Genomic DNA, 19,346 nt, shown 5'->3' on the forward strand with positions numbered 1-19,346 from the left:
ATGAGTTCTATGCATCAGTGTTTTTAGAAAGCTCAACAGGTGATTACAGTGTGTAGCCAAGGTTATGAACCACAGCTCTAGTATCTCCTACCTTTTAAAAACTAATGATACACAAAAAGTTAACCCTCTGGCTTCATACCCATTATGGTTACCAGCCTCTGTTTATTTCTCTCCATCTTCTAGAAAAGGTTGGCTACACATGTTGTTGCTAATTCCTCACCTCCAGATTGTACTTAAGCCTGTTTTAATCTGAGCATGAACTACCTGCCTCAGAATCTTTTGGGTTACCCTTTAATAGAGCAGATTCTTGGGCCTCATGAAGACACTGAATCAGAAACCCCCTGGGATGATTTCTTGAAACTTGCACTTTAAGCATGAACTCTACGTTTGAAAAACACAGCCGTAAACGTTCTCATATATTTTCATGACTTCTAGTACTATCTTTTAAAAATTTATCTTTTTGGAGACAGAGTCTTGCTCTGTCGCCCAGGCTGGAGTGCAGTGGCATGATCTCAGCTCACTGCAGCCTCCACCTGCCGGGTTCAAGTGATTTTCCTGCCTCAGCCTCCCGAGTAGCTGGGACTACAGTTATGTGCCACCATGCCCAGCTAACTTTTTGTATTTTTAGTAGAGACAGGGTTTCACCATGTTGCCCAGTTTGGTCTCGAACTTTTGAGCTCAGGCAATCTTCCCCCCTCAGCCTCCCAAAGTGCTAGGATAACAGGCATGAACCACCATGCCTGGCCGACTTCTTCTTCTTTTTTTTTTTGAGTCGGAGTTTTGCTCTTGTTGTCCAGGCTGGAGTGCAATGGTGTGATCTCAGCTCACCGCAACCTCTGCCTCCTGGTTTCAAGCGATTCTCCTGCCTCAGCCTCCCGAGTACCTGGGATTACAGGCATGTGCCACCATGCCCAGCTAATTTGTTTGTTTGTTTGTTTTAGTAGAGATGGGGTTTCTCCATGTTGGTCAGGCAGGTCTTGAACTCCTGACCTCAGGTGATCCGCCTGCCTTGGCCTCCCAAAGTGCTGGGATTACAAGCATGAGCCACCATGCTCGGCCAAACTTCTAATACTATCTATATACCAAAAACTCCCCCAACCTACCTCAACTGGACTTCTTTGTTAAGCCCCAGACCAATGATCCAGAAGATAAAATATGGGTAGGACAATGGATCAACTGATTACTTGACATATCTACTGGGGTGTTGCAAGTATCTGCATTGTGTGTGTGTGTGTGTGTGTGTGTGTGTGTTTGAGACAGGGTTTCACTCTGTCATTCAGGCTGGAGTGCAGTGGTGCGATCATGGCTCACTGTAGTCTCACCCTGCTCAAGGGATCCTCCTGCCTCAGCCTTTCAAGTAGCGGGAACTACAGGCATGCAACACCATGCCCGGCTAATTTTTCTGTATATTTAGTAGAGATGGGTTTTGCCATGTTGTCCAGGCTGGTCTTGAACTCCTAGGCTCAAGTGATCCTCCCACCTCGGCCTCCCACAGTGCTGGAATTATAGGCATGAGCCACTGTGCCTTGCATCTTAACTTGTTTAATGCCTAACTACTTCTCCTCCTTCTCCTTTTCCTTTTCTCCTTCTCCTTCTTCTTTTCTTCAACAGGGTCTTATTCTGTCACCCAGGCTGGAATGCAGTGGTGTGATCTCAGCTCACTGCAACCTCCATCTCCCAGGCTCAGGTGATTCCCCCACCTCAACCTCCCAAGTAGCTGGAACCACAGGCATGTACCATCACACGTGGTTAAATTTTGTATTTTTTGTAGAGTTTCACCATGTTGCCTGGGCTGGTCTCAAACTCCTGGGCTCAAGTGATCAGCCTGCCTTGGCCTCCCAAAGTCCTCGGATTACAAGCGTGAGCCTTCGTGTCTGGCTTAATGCTTAACTTTTAAATGTCCTCTCTAAAACCTGTACCTTTCCCAGTCTTTCTCCATAGGGGAAGCCACCCCAGTGAAACCACTATTCATCCGATTGCTCAAATCGTAATTCTGGGGGTTATCCTTAGCTCCTTCTTTCTCCTAGTCCCTCTCCTCTGTCCTCTACAAGAAGAAGACATCTGCAAATCTTATTGATTCTACTATATTGTATCTTTAATAATCCATATATTCACATCCACCTCCTGATCTAAACCTCCATGCCCTGTCACTGGAACCACATTAATAGCATCTTAGCTATTACCCGTTGGTTTTTGCCTCTCTTCAGTCCAACCTTCATCCAATGATCAGGGTGATTTTCTTAAAATAGTGCCACTCTTTTAATGGGATCCTTTTAATGCCTTTCCATTACACTTGGGATAAACCCTCCAAATCTTGACAAGACCTACAAAGCACTGCAATAAAGCCCAACCTCTGCCTCCATGCTTTTCCTCTCCATTTTCTGTGTTGCCTCTCAGTGCTCCAGCCACATTCTCCCTAATCTAACGTCTGACAACTCCGTAGCATTTATGCCATAAATTTAGTATTTAATTGGATTAATTATATTGTCATCTGTTGCTTGCATGTAACAGATAATATAAATTTCTTGGAACTTGAAAGCAAGGCAGGAACTCAAGCCTTATTTTTTGTTTTAGTCCCTAGATGGCGCTAAGAGCAATATTTAGGTATGCTCACTGATGGTTTGATCTCTTGGGGTCTATGTGCAAGGAATTGTGCTGAGTAGGGATCTGGAGAAGCTGGAGGAGGGGATGTGATCCAGTGTGTTAGATATAAAGAGGACTGCACGTCCACAAGACATTCTGATTACCTACATCATCTACTGTATTGGGATTTTCAGAATATTTTCTTTGTATTTGGTTTATTTTTGTTGTTTCAAATTATTTATTTACAAATATATTTTCAGTTTTTAATTTTTAACAAAGTAATGGCAGCACATCACTTAAAATTATAATAGTTCAACAAAATTTGAAAAAAACCGAGTCTCCTGCTTCACCTCAACTGGCCCTTACTTAATTACTGCTCCCCAGAAGCAACTGCTTCGACTTGTAGCAGCTTCTTCAAAATAACATGTTTATACTCTTTTTCTTTTTTTGAGACAGAGTTTCACTCTTGATGCCCAGGCTAGAGTGCAATGGTGTGATCTCGGCTCACCACTACCTCCACCTCCTGGGTTCAAGCGATTCTCCTGCCTCAGCCTCCTGAGTAGCTGGGGCTACAGGCACCCACCACCACACCCGGCTAATTTTGTATTTTTAGTAGAGACGGAGTTTCTCCATGTTGGCCGGGCTGGTCTCGAACTCCCAACCTCAGGTGATCTGCCTGCCTCGGCCTCCCAAAGTGCTGGGATTACAGGCGTGAGCCACCGTGCCTGGCGATGTTCATATTCCTGAAGCTTGATTTTTCATTCTCAGTTATAGTCGACTCACTTTTATGAAGATGAGCACTGAACTCCCTTCTACTTCTCCCTGTCCCTGGCCTCCTCCCACCATCAGTATGTATTTCCCTTCCCTCATTCTCTCAACACGGAGAGAAATTCTATCATAATTTTCATTAAATCAATTTTCAGTATTAATATTAATCCGATTGCATAAATACTATTTAGAGCTGAGCCATACAGTGCACTTTGGTTATATTTTATATTTTATTTAACTTTTGGGACAAGACTCAATCATATATTAACCAATGCATTCTTCTTTGGTTTACTTTTCTGTATATTTGATACCACTTCCTTCCTAGACTTTCCAACAGAACTGTAAAATTCTCAATGTGGGGAAGCTAATCAGGTAATTTCTAAGTCTGATTTTTTTTTTTTTTTTTTACTGGGTGGTATCTTTTCTGGATCTCTGAGATTCTCCTGCTGTGTCAACTCATTGCTCTTTGGGCTTACTATACAGCTTTTTTTTTTCCCTAGGAAATCCCTTCCTCCCTTCCCTGTGTTAGAAATCCTGCTTCCTGGGCTCCATGTCTTCCCCTTCTTGCCCTATATCCCTCTTGTAGTGAAACATATCAACGAATAACTATCTGAGAAAAGATATATGGGAGGTAAAGTTTTGGAAACAAAGTATCTATGAAACTTCTCCTCTCACCTTGATTGGTGATTTGGCTGAGGTTAATACTCTAGGTTGGGACTGATTTCATCTCAATTGAGAAGGCATTGCTCCATTACTTTTTTAATTAATTAATTAATTATTTTGAGCAGGGTCTTGCTCTGTCAGCAGTGGCCCGACCTTGGCTCACTGTAACCTCCACCTCCCGGGTTCAAGCTATTATTCCCAGGCCTCAGCCTCCCAAGTAGTTAGGATTACAGGGGTGCGCCACCATGCCCGGCTAACTTTCTATTTTTAGTAGACATGGGGTTTCACCACGTTGCCCAGGCTGGTCTCAACCTCCTGGCCTCAAGTGCTCCACCCGCCTTGACCTCCCAAAGTGCTGGGATTACAGGCATGAGCCACCATGCTAGGCCCCAGTTTCTTTCTTTCTTTTTTAGAGACAGACAAAGTCTCTCCCAGGCTGGACTGCATTGGCATGATTTAGCTCATTGCAGCCTTGAGTTCTTGGGCACAAATGATCCTCCCACCTCAGCATCCCAAGTAGCTGGGACTACAAATGTGCACCACCACACCTGGTTAAATTTTTTTATTTTTTGTAGAGACAGGGATCTCACTATGTTGCACAGGCTGGTTTCAAACCCCTGGCCTCAAGTGATCTTCCCCCACCCACCACCTAGGCCTGCTAAAGTGCTGGGATTATAGGCATGAGCCATTGCACTCAGCCTGCAGGTATGGTTTTTTTTTTTTTTTTTTTTTGAGATGGAGTCTCACTCTGTCACCCAGGCGGGAGTGCAATGGTGCGATCTCAGCTCACTGCAACCTCCGCCTCCCGGGTTCAAGCGATTCTCCTGTCTCAGCCTCCCGAGTAGCTGGGACTCTAGGTGCGTACCACCACACCCGGCTAACTTTTGTATTTTTAGTAGAGACGGAAGTTTAACCATATTGGTCAGGCTGATCTCGAACTCCTGACCTCATGATCCACCTGCCTCAGCCTTCTGAAGTATTGGGATTACAGGCGTGAGCCACTGCCCCTGGCCCAGGTATGTTTTTTATTGATGGTTGAATGTTCCTTTTTCACTGTATCCTGTTCTTGCAAGATGTCATGCTTTCTTTCATCTCTCTGAGGAGGTTTTCCTTTCCTTCCTGCCTGCCTTTCTTTTTCTTTCTTTTGTTTCCTTCCTCCCTTCTCTTTGTTTCCTTCCCTCCCTCCCTCCCTGCTTCCTTCCTTCTTCTTCTTTTTTTTTTTTTTTTGAGGCGGAGTCTCGCTCTGTTGCCGAGGCTGGAGTACAGTGGCACGATCTCGGCTCACTGCAACCTCTGCCTCTCAGGTTCAACCGATTCTCCTGACTCAGCCTCCTGAGTAACTGGGACTACAGGCATGTGCCACCATGCCCGGCTAATTTTTTTAAGTTTTAGTAGAGACGGGGTTTCACCGTGTTAGCCAGGATGGTCTCGATCTCCTGACCTCGTCATCTGCCCGCCTCAGCTTCCCAAAGTGCTGGGATTACAGGCGTGAGCCACCGCTCCCGGCACCTTCCTCCTTTTCTTTTTCTTTCTTTCTTCTAACATTTTCTCTGTTTCCCCTTATGTTCCTTTTTGTATTTTTTAATTTGTGGTTTTGTCTTTCATGTGGGATATTTTCCTCAAAAGTCAGTGATACAGGGTTGTCCATTTATTTTTAAGAATGAGTCACCTAGGCTGGGCATAGTGGCTCACACCACTAATGCCAACACTTTGGGAGGCCAAGGCAGGCGGAGCGCTTGAGGCCAGAGGTCGAGACCAGCCTGGGCAACGTGATGAAACCCTGTGTCTACTAAAAATAGAAAGTTAGCTGGGCATGGTGGCACCACCCCTGTGTTAGAGGTGGGAGGGGTGCTTAAGTCCAGGAGTTTGAGACCAGCCTGGGCAACATAGTTAGACCTCATCTCAACAAAAAATAAGCAAAATGAACTGGGCATGGTGACAAGTGCTGGTGGTCCCAGCTACCTGGAGGGCTAAAGTGGGAAGATCACTTGGGACCGGCAGGTTGAGGCTGCAGTGAGCCGTGATCACACCACTGTACTCCAACCTAGGCGACACATGGAGACCCTGTCTCAAAAAAAAAAAAGATATAAAAAATGAGACACCTAAAATTTAATTAGAATTTTTGTGTTTTAGAGGAGGCTTGTCTCACAAAGACAGTTTTTCTGTAGGATAATCAGGTACCAGGGCCCTTTTCATTGGGGGATGCCAAATGTCAGTTATGTGTAGGTCTTTTTTCTGAGGCCTTCCATTTCTATGCTCTCCTTCAGGGAATAAGGGCAAAATAAGTTTGGTTGCCAGCAGTGTTGGAGAGAACAGAGGAAGACTTTGTGGGGGTAAAAGCAGGGAATGGAAGGTGCGGTTTCACCTCTCTCTTCAGTATATACGCTTCCACTGAATTATCCCTTTCTTCAGGTAGTCCAGGTAGTCCTGGTAGTCCTGGTAGTCCCGTCTTCTGCCTGGGTAGGGGAGGAATTGTAACCTGATTGGAGAAGGGGAGGGAATCTGCAATACCCTGTTCAGCATGCTCTTTATACCTCACTTCTGCCCTTGGAGGTGCCTGATGACTCCAGAGGAACCTGGTGTCCCCATTCCTGTAACTTTCTAGGGTTCTGTTATATGTTTTCTTCTTCTCCTTCTTCTTCTTCGTCTTTTTTTTTTTTTTTTTTTCCTGAGATGGAGTCTTGCTCTGTTACCAGGGTGGCATGATCTCGGCTGACTGCAACCTCTGCCTCCCATGTTCAAGCGATTCTCCTGTCTCAGTCTCCTGAGTAGCTGGGACTACAGGTGTGTGCCACCATGCCAAGCTAATTTTTCTAGTTTTAGTACAGACAGGGTTTCACCATGTTGGCCAGGATGGTCTTGATTTCTTGACCTCGTGATCTGCCCACCTTGGCCTCCCAGAGTGCTGGGATTACAGGTGTGAGCCCCCGCGCCTGGCGTCTTCTTTTGTTTTTTGGGTTTTTTTGAGACAAAAGAAGTCTGACTTGATTGTCACCCAGGCTGGAGTACAAAGGCGCAATTTCAGCTCACTGCAACCTCTGCCTCCTGGGTTTAAGCAATTCTCCCACCTCAGCCTCCAGAGTAGCTGGGACTACAGGCGTATGCCACCACACCTGGCTAATTTTCGTATTTTATTTTTATTTTTGGTAGAGAGGGTTTCAACATGTTGACCAGGCTGGTCTTGAGCTCCTGACCTCAAGTGATCCACCTGCCTCGGCCTCCCAAAGTGCTGGGATTATAGACATGAGCCACTGTGCCTGGCCTCTGCTTCTTATTGGCTTCTTTCCCTGTAGGTGTTGGTTTTCTCTATTTTTGGTTTTCTTTGCTTTTGGCTTTCTTTGCTTTAAGTCAGCTGGTGTTTATGCATTTGCTTCCCCTGTGTCAATTTCCTCCCTCCCTCCCTTCCTCCCTCCCTCCCTCCCTTCCTTCCTTCCGTCTTTCTTTCTTTCCCTCTCTTTCTTTCTTTCTTTCTTTCTTTCTTTCTTTCTTTCTTTCTTTCTTTCTTTCTCTTTCTTTCTTTCCTCTCTCTTTTTCTTTCTCTCTCTCTCTGTCTTTCCTTTTTTTTTTTTTTGAGACAAAGTTTCACTCTTGTTGCCCAGGCTGGAGTGCAATGGCACAATCTCAGCTCACCGCAACTTCTGCCTCCCAGGTTCAAGTGATTCTTCTGCCTCAGCCTCCCAAGTAACTGGGATTACAGGCATGCGCCACCACGCCTGGCTAATTTTGTATTTTTTTTTTTTAAGTAGAGACGGGGTTTCTTCATGTTGGTCGGGCTGGTCTTGAACTCCTGACCTCAGGTGATCCGTCTGCCTTGGCCTCCCAAAGTGCTGGAATTACAGGCGTGAGCTACCACGCCTGACTCTTTCTTCCTTCCTTCCTTCCTTCCTCCCTTCCTTCCTTCCTTCTTTATTTCTTTCATTCTTTCTTTCTGTGTTTGTTTGGAAACAGAGTCTCACCGTTTTGCCCAGGCTGGAATGCATTGGTGCCATCAAGGCTCACTGCAGCCTTGGGCTCAATCTACCCTCCTGCTTCAGCCTCTGGAGTAGCTGGGGCCACAGGCATGCACCACTATTCCCGGCTAATTTTTAAATTTTTTGTAGAGATGGGGGTCTCCTTATGTTGCTCAGGCCAGTCTTGAACTCCTGTCCTCACACAATCCTCCCACTTCAGCCTTCCACAGTGCTAGGATTACAGGTGTGAGCCACCTTGCCTGGTTTGGGTCATAGATTTTTTATTCCTTTATCATCATTTTAATAAGGCTTTGGGAGGGAGCAGAGATAAGTGATATCAAGAACACTTTTTATTTAGATATTTATTGAGTGCCTACTGGGTACAAAGAATCCTACTAGTTGCTCTTGCAGAGGTTGGTTTCAGAGAAGTGAATATTTAAAAAATTGACTAACATATGATTCATATCTAAAATATTTTTAAAATTGATTTCAAGCTAGGCATTTGTCACACATGTTTATATATTCAAATTTAGTTTTCAATATGGTTATTTCTTTGGATATTGTAGGGTCTGGTGGCTGAGCATGAGAGTGGGTATTAGATGCTTTTGAATTTATATCTTGGTTTTCACCTGATTAACAGTAAGGCAAATATGCATTTATTCATTAACTCATACGATAAACGCAATTTAGTGCCTGCTTTCTGTACAACATGGTACTGGTGTTTTGAGATTTGCCTAAATGGGATTAGTGACACTAACACTACTGATTATTTTTAGAAAGGCCATTTTCTCTTGGTTTTCATGACACTACTGTCTCTTTGTTTCCTACATTTCTTTCTGGTCTCCTTGATGAGCTGCTCTCTCTCTGCCCCTTAAATTCTTGTTCTTTAGGATCTAAATTTGTCTTTTCTGACCAGCCCCTTTACCAATTTAATAAAGTGTCCCTTCTTGATTCAGGGAGTAGATATCACCACACCATTCTTATCCCAGGAAATTATATTTGAATGTTTACTGGTTGCTTTCTTCCCCCCCATCCCAGTAGACTGTAGGCTCCTTAAGAGCAAGAACTCTGGCAAGTTTCTTTTCTGACTAGCAAATTGATCATGCTTTTGCAGAGCTTCTCAGTCTTTAGTGTGCACATTAAACACCTGGGAGGTTTTGAAAATTCATATGCTGAGTCCGGGCGTGGTGGCTCATGCCTGTAATCCCAGCACTTTGGGAGGCTGAGGCAGGCAGATCACCTGAGGTCAGGAGTTCCAGACCATCCTGACCAATATGATGAAACCCCATCTCTACTACAAATACAAAAATTAGCCAGGCGTGGTGGCATGCACCTGTAATCCCAGCTATTTGGGAGGCTGAGACAAGAGAATTGGTTGAACCTGGGAGGTGGAGTTTGCCGTGAGCCAAGATCATGCCATTCAGCCTGGGACACAAGAGCGAAACTCCGTCTCAAAAAAAAAAAAAAAAAAAAACAAAAACAAAAAAGAAAAGAAAAAGAAAATTCATATTCTGATCCAGAAGTTTTGGAGTGGGACTGCTTTGCCAGTTAATTTTATGTGTCAACTTGACTGCGCGTTGGGGTGCCCAGGCATTTGGTCAACATTATCCTTGACTGTCTGTGAAGGTGTTTTGGGGTGAGACTAACGTTTGAATCAGTAGATTGAGAAAAGCAGATTGCCCTCTTCTTTTTTTTTTTTTTTTTTTTTTTTTGAGACGGAGTCTCGCTGTCGCCCAGGCTGGAGTGCGGTGGCGCGATCTCGGCTCACTGCAGGCTCTGCCCCCCAGGGTTCACGCCATTCTCCTGCCTCAGCCTCCCGAGTAGCTGGGACTACAGGCGCCCGCCACCTCGCCCGGCTAATTTTTTGTATTTTTAGTAGAGACGGTGTTTCACCGTGTTAGCCAGGACGGTCTCCATCTACTGAACTCGTGATCCGCCCGCCTTGGCCTCCCAAAGTGCTGGGATTACAGGCGTGAACCACCGCGCCTGGCCCTTTTTTTTTTTAATTTTTTTTTTTTTTGAGACAGAGTTTCACTCTTGTTGCCCAGGCTGGAGTGCAATGGCACGATCTCTGCTCACTGAAACCTCTGCCTCCCAGGTTCAAGCGATTCTCTTGCCTCAGCCTCCCAAGTATCTGGGATTACAGGCATGTGCCATCACGCCTGGCTAATTTTGTATTTTTAGTAGAGACAGGGTTTCTCCATGTTGGTCAGGCTGGTCTCAAACTCCCGACCTCAGGTGATCGGCCGGCCTCGGCCTCCCAAAGTGCTGAGAATACAGGCGTGAGCCACCGCGCCCAGCCTAATTATTGTATTTTTAGTAGAGACGGGGTTTCATCATATTGGCCAGGATGGTCTCCATCTCCTGACCTCGTGATCCATCTGCCTCAGCCTCCCAAAGTGCTGGGATTACAGGTGTGAGCCACCGCACCTGGCCAGATTGCCCTCTTTAATGTGGATTGGCCTCATCCAATCAGTCAAAGGTCTGAGTAGAATAAAAGACTGACCCTCCCACATGTAAGAGGGAATTCCTACTTTCTGACTGTCTTTAAACTGGGACAGTGTTTTGGTTTTTTTTTCTGCATTTGGACTCAAACTGAAATATTGGCTTTTCCTGAGTCTTGAGTCTGGCCACTTTTAGATTAGAACCACACCATCTAGTCTCCTGGTTCGGGGGCCTTCAGACTTGGACTGAAACTATATCATTGGCTCTTCTGGGTCTCCAGCTTGTTGACTGCAGATCTTGGGACTTGTCAGCTTCTATAATCACATGAGCGTTATAATAATAAATCCTTATAATTATAAATTCCCTATAATAAATCTAGTAAATAATAAATAATCTAGTACAAAATAATCTAGTAAATAATAAATCTAGTAAAAAAAACACACATATATTTATACATACACATGTGCATGCGTGTGCGTGTATATGCATGTTTGTATAATTTGTTCTGCCTGTCTGGAGAGCTGTGACTAACACAGATTTGTATCACAAGCTTCTATGTTTTATTTCTGATGCTGCTGGTGATCTTTTGGTAGCAAAGATATGAAATAGAGATTTTTTCTCCAACTCCGTTTTAAATTTAGTGTTTAATACAAATAAGACTATACGTAATCTGTATATCTCTGCCACTTTCTTTTTCTTAACCTGAATGTAAGAATCCTCTATAATGCTCTAAGGCCAAAGAATTATGTCATTGTTTTTAATTTGGCTGCACAATTAAAAACAAACAAAAAAATAATTAGAGTCAATGCACGATAATGGTTTTTGGAAAACTGGAATTGATCCACACATTCATGTGTATGCGCAAAAGAATCCTAAAACAAAGTCATGTTTGTTTATTCTCATGTGTCATTATACGTACTTTCCAAAAGTTGCTACTCTGCCTTGGTGAACCTTTTATATTACAAAATATCGACTGTGTTAGCTAATTAATAAGGTCATTGACTAGTTTTTAAAATGAGTGTTGTTAAAATGCCTTAGTTTTTATTAATCGCATGGGCTCCTAAAAAAAGAGTAATTGAAAATTTAATTACATCAGTGCTTTTCTTCAAATAACTGAAGCTTATTAAACTTCAAATGTTCAAACATTTAAGCATCTATTGAAATACCAATAGCTATAAAAAATGTGCAGTTCTAAACACTAATTAAACAAACTCTAAATAACCATAAAGCTAAGCTGAATTTTAAATAACTCTTACGTTTTAAGTGCTCTGTTCCGCTCATATACAAGGAAGATTAACCCCTTCAATTCTGACCACTGCTACAGCCCCGTGGGCATCTCTTAAAATGCTGTGGCTGCTATTGAACCACTTTCTTCTTATACTTGGACCAAAAAAGAGAGACTAATTAGACAACCTGGAACATGTTGCTAATGCCACATTAGTACTCTTGGAACCTTTTTTTTAAAAAAAACTAACTGAGAATATACAGACATAAATTTGTGTATTTCATGTTTTGTGTGAAAACATACTTGCTTTCTTTTGTAAAAATAATGTTTGTTAGGTTTTACTTTTAATTTAATTTTTTTTGGAGACAGAGTCCCTCTTTGTCACCCAGGCTGGAGTACAGTAGCAAAACCTTCGCTCACTGCAACCTCCGCCTCCCAGGTTCAAGTTTTTCTCCTATCTCAGCCTCCTGAGTAGCTGAGATTACAGGCGTCCACCACCATGCCCAGCTAATTTTTGTATTTTTTAGTAGAGATGGAGTTTCACCATGTTGGCCAGGCTGGCCTCAAACTCCTGACCTCAAGTGATCTGCCCGCCTCGGCCTCCCAAAATGCTGAGATTACAGGTGTGAGCCACCACACCTGGCCAGGTTTTAATTTTAAATACCCAAAGTATAAATTTCACCACCCAAATACATCCTATAAACATTTTAAGAAATTGATATGACCTTCTACTTTCAACTGAGATGGCATAATTGGCACCAGACCAGGTCTCCTGTAAGAAACTGGAAAACTGGACTAAATATATGAGTAAACTCTTTTCAAGCATTGGATTATGTGATTTTTGGACAACGTAATTATGAGAGAAGGCCTTCTATTTGGAAGCAATAACTAGATTCTTGTTCTGGAAGGAGAACCCCCAAAAAGCGGCTGGGCACTGTGGCTCATGCCTATAATCCCAGCACTTTGGGAGGCCCAGGTAGGTGGATCACCTGAAGGTCAGGCATTTGAGACTAATCTCACCAACATGGTGAAACCCCATCTCTACTAAAAATATAAAAAATTAGCTGGGCATGGTGGTGGGCACCTGTAATGCCAGCTACTCGGGAGGCTAATTGCTTGAACTGGGGGGGATTGGAGGTTATAGTGAACCGAGATTGCTCCATTGCACTCCAGCCTGGGCAACCCAAGAGCGAAACTTCAAAAAAAATAAAAAAATGCACAGCAGTTTTGCTAAGATGAAGCAATAGAGATTGGAGTTTGGGAAGACTGAGTTGCTTAGAACTGGGAGGGAAGAGTTTCAGAGAGGAGGAGCGATGCAAAAAAAGAGCTCCACAATTATTGATTTTTGGCTGAATACTGAGCTGCACATACATAGAGGAAAAACATATGAAGCTGCTCTCATAACATTTAGAGACATTTGCATTGTGACTGACTTAAGTGGAGAAATCTTGTGGGACAGAAGAGCATTTAGTAGAGCTCCAAGAAAGGCTATGCATAAGAGTAAGCAAAGCCAGGCACAGCCTAGAATAAAGGCTACTTTAGATATCCCTTACCTAACAAAGCTTAACAACAAGCTCTGATATGAAGAAACTGATTTGCAAGTAACTAAACTGTAGAGGGACGAGACGAGGACAAAACCCCTCAGACACCGGGTTAAAGAAGGAAATGGCTTTATTTGGCTGGGAGTGTCAGCAGACTTGCGTCTTAAGAACTGAGCTCCCTAAAAAAGAAATTATTGGCCCTTTTAAGGGCTTACAACACTAAGGGGACCACGTTAAAGGGTCATGATAGATCAAGCAAACATGGGGGACATAACTAAGGGCTACATGCATTAGCTAACACAACAGAAAGTTTTGCAATGCTTCCTCATACAATGTCTGGAATTTACAGATAACACAAGTAGTTTAGGTCAGGGGTAGATTTTTTAATTTTTTTCTTTAACTACAAGGACCAGGTGGTGGCTCCAGGCCATCTGGCTATTTCTCTTACTTTTGTTTCCTTTTAACTTTTCCCTTTCTCCCCTTCCTCACGTCTTAAAAACTAGGCAAGGTGGCAGGGGCGGTGGGGGTGGGGGTGGGTAGCAGGAGAAGTGGTGGTCCCCACCTCATTTCCCCTGTAGAGAATCTCACTTATTATGGGGAGTTCTCACTTTCATCATCAGTTTTTAAGTCTCCGTACATGACAGAGTGACAGTGATTCATGTAATACACTTGTGTTGAAGTTTTCTGATGAACGAAGGTAGCAACAAAAACTTTTATCATTTGTAGGAGCAAGGGTAATACACAGGGGAAGAGCAAGCAACTTCCTATTACTAGCAATAAACTTACAATGAGGGTTTTAAATTCTCCCGTAGCTGAAAGACATTTTTCAAATACAGACATAGGATTAAACCTCTGCCAAACCTATACAGTCATATGTGCCAACTTTGTCACATCCCTGACCATATTTTTGACCACCAATTTTTGAAAATCTATTTGCAGACAGCAATTGGTCAAGTTGAATTTTTCACAGACCCGTTATTCAGGTGAGAGAAAATAGTCCAAGGCCAGTCTATTTTGATAAATGGCATTTTTTATTTGGGCTTTCTGCTAGGTAAAAACAGTCAAAACACTGCCAGTTTTGTCAGTGATTATTTTTAGGAGGGCCTGCAACCGTATGATATGATTGAGAATGTAGATGGGGGTTTGCTACTAAGAATGTAAGTTTTTAAGAGCTAGACATTTGAACTTCTGGGAGTCTGCAGAAGGAGCTACAGTTAACTTCAGGCATTAACTTTTTTCCTTTCTAAGTCTACTGGTCTCGTATGTTAGTCCTTCCAAAAATATAACATGAGGAAATGCATAGGCTGCTGACACTATTTTCAGCCACTTGAGCAAATAGGATTTTGGCTCAGCCCTCTAAGAATCTGGGACCACAGGGGCGGTGCCACCACGCCGGGCTCATTTTGGTATCTTTTGTGGAGACGGGGTTTCTCCGTTTGGCCCAGCCTGTTCTCCACCTCCTGGGCTGCAGCGATCTGCTTTCCTCGGCCTCCCAGAGGAGGATGGCTGACGATTACAGGATCATGTCCGGCCTTTTCTCTAAAAGAAAACACCAACAGCAACAAAACATTTTGCGTAGTCGGAGTTATCAGTGTCAACCGATGGATTGAGAGTTTGTGTCTAAGAAGTCCTTCCTTATGTACTGGATGATTTCAAAAGAAAGGAAAAAAGACAAAAGGGAATCTCACATCTTGTACCTGATTTGTGATTGCAACTAGGGCGTTATTTAAAAGACGATCAGTGAACCAACAAAGTAGAATTGATCCGAATGCGTTCACAATATCTTCTGAATTCTGAGGTGTCCTCCAAGCAGGGAGGCAGTGGCTGGGTGTGGGAGGCAAAAATCACAGGGCCAGCACTTGACACCTGCAGGATTGGGAGGCTGAACTTTGCACCAAGCCAAGGGTTCTGGTGTCCGTCGGAAGTTTCGTTCCCCAACCCGCATTGACTTTGCATTGGCCCTCCTCCCCCCAGATTTTATGTGTAAGGCAAGTCCTGAGTTTATCGTCGGGAGAATCTTCCCTTGTAGTCTCGAATTGCCTTGGCCATCAGCGGGGCCACTTTCGTGGCAGCCTGTTTTCGGGTTTTGTCCGCGGGCGCCGCGTGCTGATTGCTGCTGCCGCCGCTAATGCTGCCGCCGTCGCCGTCCCCGAGGCCGGAGGGAGCCTGGCTGCTTCCTGTGGGCTTGGGGGCTGGCTGGATCTCTCCATTTCCAGGGTCCGCGGCTCCTGCAGACTTCTCTTGCCTCCTGGAAGCATCATAAGGCGTCTTGGCCACAGAGTTGAAACAGATCATCTTTGTCTGTCGGCCACTAGGTTTGTTTTCACGTGCAGATCGGATTTTCGTGGTCACTACTCGCAGCCGCTGCTCTCGGGCGTCCCGAAGCCGCAGGTACAGCTCCCGCCAAGACTCGTGCTCCTGTGGCTTTTCTTCCTTGAAGTCCCGGAGACAATGAATCCTCCATAATTCATCTGTCTCTCGAGCGAGGGCGGGATTGTCTTTCTCTGTGCAGTAGAGCTGATCGGGCGTCCACCCTTCCAGAACGGGTTCAGGAACCGAGTAGGGGACCCCTTCCACGTCGCCGAGGGCGTCCGGGTTGTTCCTAGGCACCCGGAGGCACTGCTGGCGCAGCGTCGGCACCTGGAGCTGGCAGGCAGGCCTGGAGCCCGAGTACACCGGCATCTTAGCGTTCACTCTGCGTCCAGGGAAAGCAGCTTCCTCCTGGAGCGTTGGTGCGAAGAGTGCTTCTGGGTTTGCCTGGGAGGTCATGGCCTCAAAAGCGGACAGCAGATCGTAGTTGGCCTGCATCCAGGCCTCTGAGGGGTCCCAGAGCTCTGAGAAGACATGGCTGGGCACCGTTTTCGGCCGGCGGAATCAGCGACGGCCGCCTGCAGCCTCTCTGACTGGCTTTCCTGGACAGGAGGCGATTTCTGAGCCGAAGCCCCTCGGGACGATTTGTGCCCCTTGCTGTGGCTCCCCACCGCTTCCCCCTGGGGTTGGCCCTGGCAGCCTTGACCCAGCAGAGGCCCGCCCTGAGCGGCGTGAGCGTGGCCTCTCCCGGGTTGCTCCCCGGGCACAGCGGGCTCAGGGCCCTCGGGCATCGGGAGGGGAGCGGTGCGCGTTGGAGGGTCCCGATGGGGGCCGGAATCAGCTGGGGCCATTCTGGGGCGCTTTCTCTCGGCTCTGGGCTCGCGACTGGGAGACCTCGGGTGAGGTCTCTGTTGCCCCGGAGGTGTGCGTGATGTCCGTCTGTGCTCAGGGCTGTGAGATGGGCTCCTGGGGGCCGTCGCGTTTTCTAGGAAGCCCCAGGCCTTTTCTCGGTCCTGAAGAGCCTCCCCGAAGGGCAGTCGGGAACCGCTCTCCTCAGGGTCCTGTGGGTCAGGCCCGGTGTTTCGGTCCACGAGCACCAGCTTCTTCCACCAGGCCGGCAAGTCTCTGGCAAAGTCGCCCACGTGCTGGTGCTTCCGCAGGCGCTTCACCGTCTTTCTGATTCCAGTCTCCGCCAGGATGTCTGCCGTCATGGGCAAGGCGGAGAGTTTCTGCTAATATTTCTCTAGCTTTTTGGGGTCCGTCTTAGTGGCCAGACGCACCTGCAGCTTCTCCACTGCGCACAGCGTAATGGACCCTGCCGCCATCTCGCCAGAGCTGTGCAGGCGTCGCTGTCCTCGCCGTCGCGGCTCTCTCCGAGCTCGGGGCGGCGGCACAGGCAGTCTGGGATGGCCGGTCCTCGCTGCCCAGTCGCCAGGCAGCGACCTTGGGATGTGGAGTCACAGCCTGGAGCGAGCTGGGTCCTCGGAGCAGCGGGCCACTTGGTCTGGAACGCCGGTCCTTGCAGACAGCTGAGCAGGCCCGCTTCTGTTCCTCGGGATGTGCAGCCGCAGCCTGGAGTGACCTGTGCGGTGCGCCGTCCAAGGCGGAGTGAAGCTCCGCTGCCAGAGCCCGGCATTATATAGCCAGTCCCGGGCCCACCCAGGGCTCAAGCCCTGACCCCCTGGGCCCCTGGGCTGCCCCGCCCCGATAGGAATTCATTCCGTCAGCCCAATGCAGCCAATCGGGACGGTCCACGCCTGGTGGACTGCTGTGCCCCGCAGGTTCATTAGGTTAATTGCAGCCTGGACACACCCCACTGAGTTCTACCGTTGGCCCTCCATGTTCCCAGCTTCCACATCTGTGGATTCCAAAAGACAGAGAGAGTATCTTCTTGGGAGTAAAAGCGAAAATAACAACACCGCAAGACAGAATCGTAGGAAGAGGAACCAACAGAGGATGACAGCTCTTTACCTGGGATTGACGTTGTGTGAGGGGACTTGGAAACATTGGTAGAAAAGTGGGATTAAGGGAGAAAGAGGAAAAAGGCGTATTTTACTCCTCAACCTCGGCTCCATGAACATCAAGACCCTTCTGGAAGCGGTGTCTTTTCCCCGCCGTCTAGCCCATCCCTAAAGCCCCCAGGGTCCTGGGAATTTAACTATTTCCATGCAATCTCTTTTCCATTGTTAACTGAAGAAAACTGGGTGCCCCTTACAGGTTTTCCAAGACAAGGAAACAAAGAGAAGTCAGCAGGCGCCAAATCAGGACTGTGAGGTGGACGCCTCACGGTTTCCCATGGCAAGTCTTGCCCAGCTGCCCTTGTTCGAAGAAAGGCATGATCAGGAACACTGTCGTGGTGGAGAAGAACTCTCTGGTGGGGACCTTCTTCGCTCCAGCTTTGGCTAACTTTCTGAAAACGCTCTGCTAGCGAGCAGATGTGATCAGGGTTTGGCCCTGCAGAAAGTCAACCAGCAGAATCCCTCTAGCATCCCCCCCCCCCGCCCCCCGCAACGGTGGCCATGACCTCTGCTCTTGACTGCTCCTCTGCAGCTTCGACTGGAGCACTGCCACCTCTTGGTAGCCATGGCTTCGTGCTTGGTCTTCAGGATCCTGCCGGTAGAGCCAGGTTTCATCTCCTGTGACCAATCTTGGAAGAAATGCTTCAGGATCTTGCTCCCACCGGTTGTTTAAAATCTCCTCGGAAAGGCTTGCTCTGGCCTGCAGCTGATATTGGTGCCACGGTTTGGGCAGCCGAGTTCCACTCTCACCTTTCAGTCCAAATGAGGAAAAGAGAACCATTTGAAGTGTCTATGGTGTCGGCTATTGTTTCTGCTGTCAGCGGCGATTTCCCTTAATGTTTACATTCTCACATGACTTTCTCTCTCTCTCTCTCTCTCTCAGTGTGTGTGTGTGTGTGTGTGTGTGTGTGTGTGTGTGTGTGTGTGTTTCTTCCGCAGAAAGATAATCGTTATAGCCTGAGAATCGGGGAGTGGGGATTCGGGTGTTAAGCCTTTTCTGAGAATTACCGTCCGTGTTGTGTAGAGAAATAAATAAATTTGCTGTGTTTCCAGACTTCCAGCTGCCTCACGAAGAGGATCGTAGTGCAATAGTGGCGATGCTTCCAGAGCTCCCTGAATGAGGTTTATCTTGTAAACAGGTGGGAAGAGAATTGAGCTGTCCTGGGTCAGTGTGGTAATGTTACAGCAGGATCCTTAGGTTGATGCTGAATTCTATCTGGGGTAGATTTATATTTTGTGCGGGGGTTGTTTCCTTTCTGTGTTTTCGAGCGGGATTGTCGCTGTGGGAGCAGGGATCTGCTAAGGTTTGTCTCGTTCTCCAGTAATGAATGAGTTTAATGGGTGCAGCCGCTGTTTTCAGTAGCATGCCAGTGGGGGCATCGATGAGCTATGAGGGGCTAGAGCTTGCTCGGATTGTTTCCTTGTGTTTGTGTTTTGAGTTGCGTTTGCTTGTATCATGTTTGTTTTGAATTTTGGCAGGGGAAACGTTTTCCAGGAAGAAAGGTTGTTGCCAGTGGATTTGGTTCCGAGGGGCTGGGGTTTCTGGCTGGGAGTGGGGAGGGGCTGCACGGTGATCGGTGGCTACTCCACCTCCAGAAAGAGCGTGTGGCTTCTCTGCCTTGGGGAGGATATTCTGCTCTCTTGTGAGTTTTGCAAGCCACCCGAGATTCTCTCTTGAATTGCTGTCAAGAAATAGAGACCGGCGTTGTCTCTGGCCCTTGCTGGGGAAGCTTTTCTGAGGTTTTGTGTTTTTAATTTGAGACGGAGTTTGGCTTTTGATGTCCAGGCTGGAGTGCAATGGTGGGATCTGGGCTCACTGCAAACTTGGCCTCCTGCGTTCAAG

General features: G+C 46.5%; 1 protein-coding gene and 1 pseudogene across 9 annotated transcripts in view; one reads left to right on the forward strand and one right to left on the reverse strand.

Moving 5' to 3' along the window:
- Window positions 1-19,346, forward strand: part of KATNAL2 (katanin catalytic subunit A1 like 2) — a 409,798-nt gene that overhangs the window by 30,254 nt on the left and 360,198 nt on the right. The gene's annotated exons all lie outside the window — the stretch shown is intronic.
- Window positions 15,177-16,810, reverse strand: LOC134808674 (elongin-A3 member D-like; annotated as a pseudogene).

Source organism: Pan troglodytes, chromosome 17 (genome assembly GCF_028858775.2).
Source record: "Pan troglodytes isolate AG18354 chromosome 17, NHGRI_mPanTro3-v2.0_pri, whole genome shotgun sequence".
NCBI lineage: Eukaryota > Metazoa > Chordata > Mammalia > Primates > Hominidae > Pan > Pan troglodytes.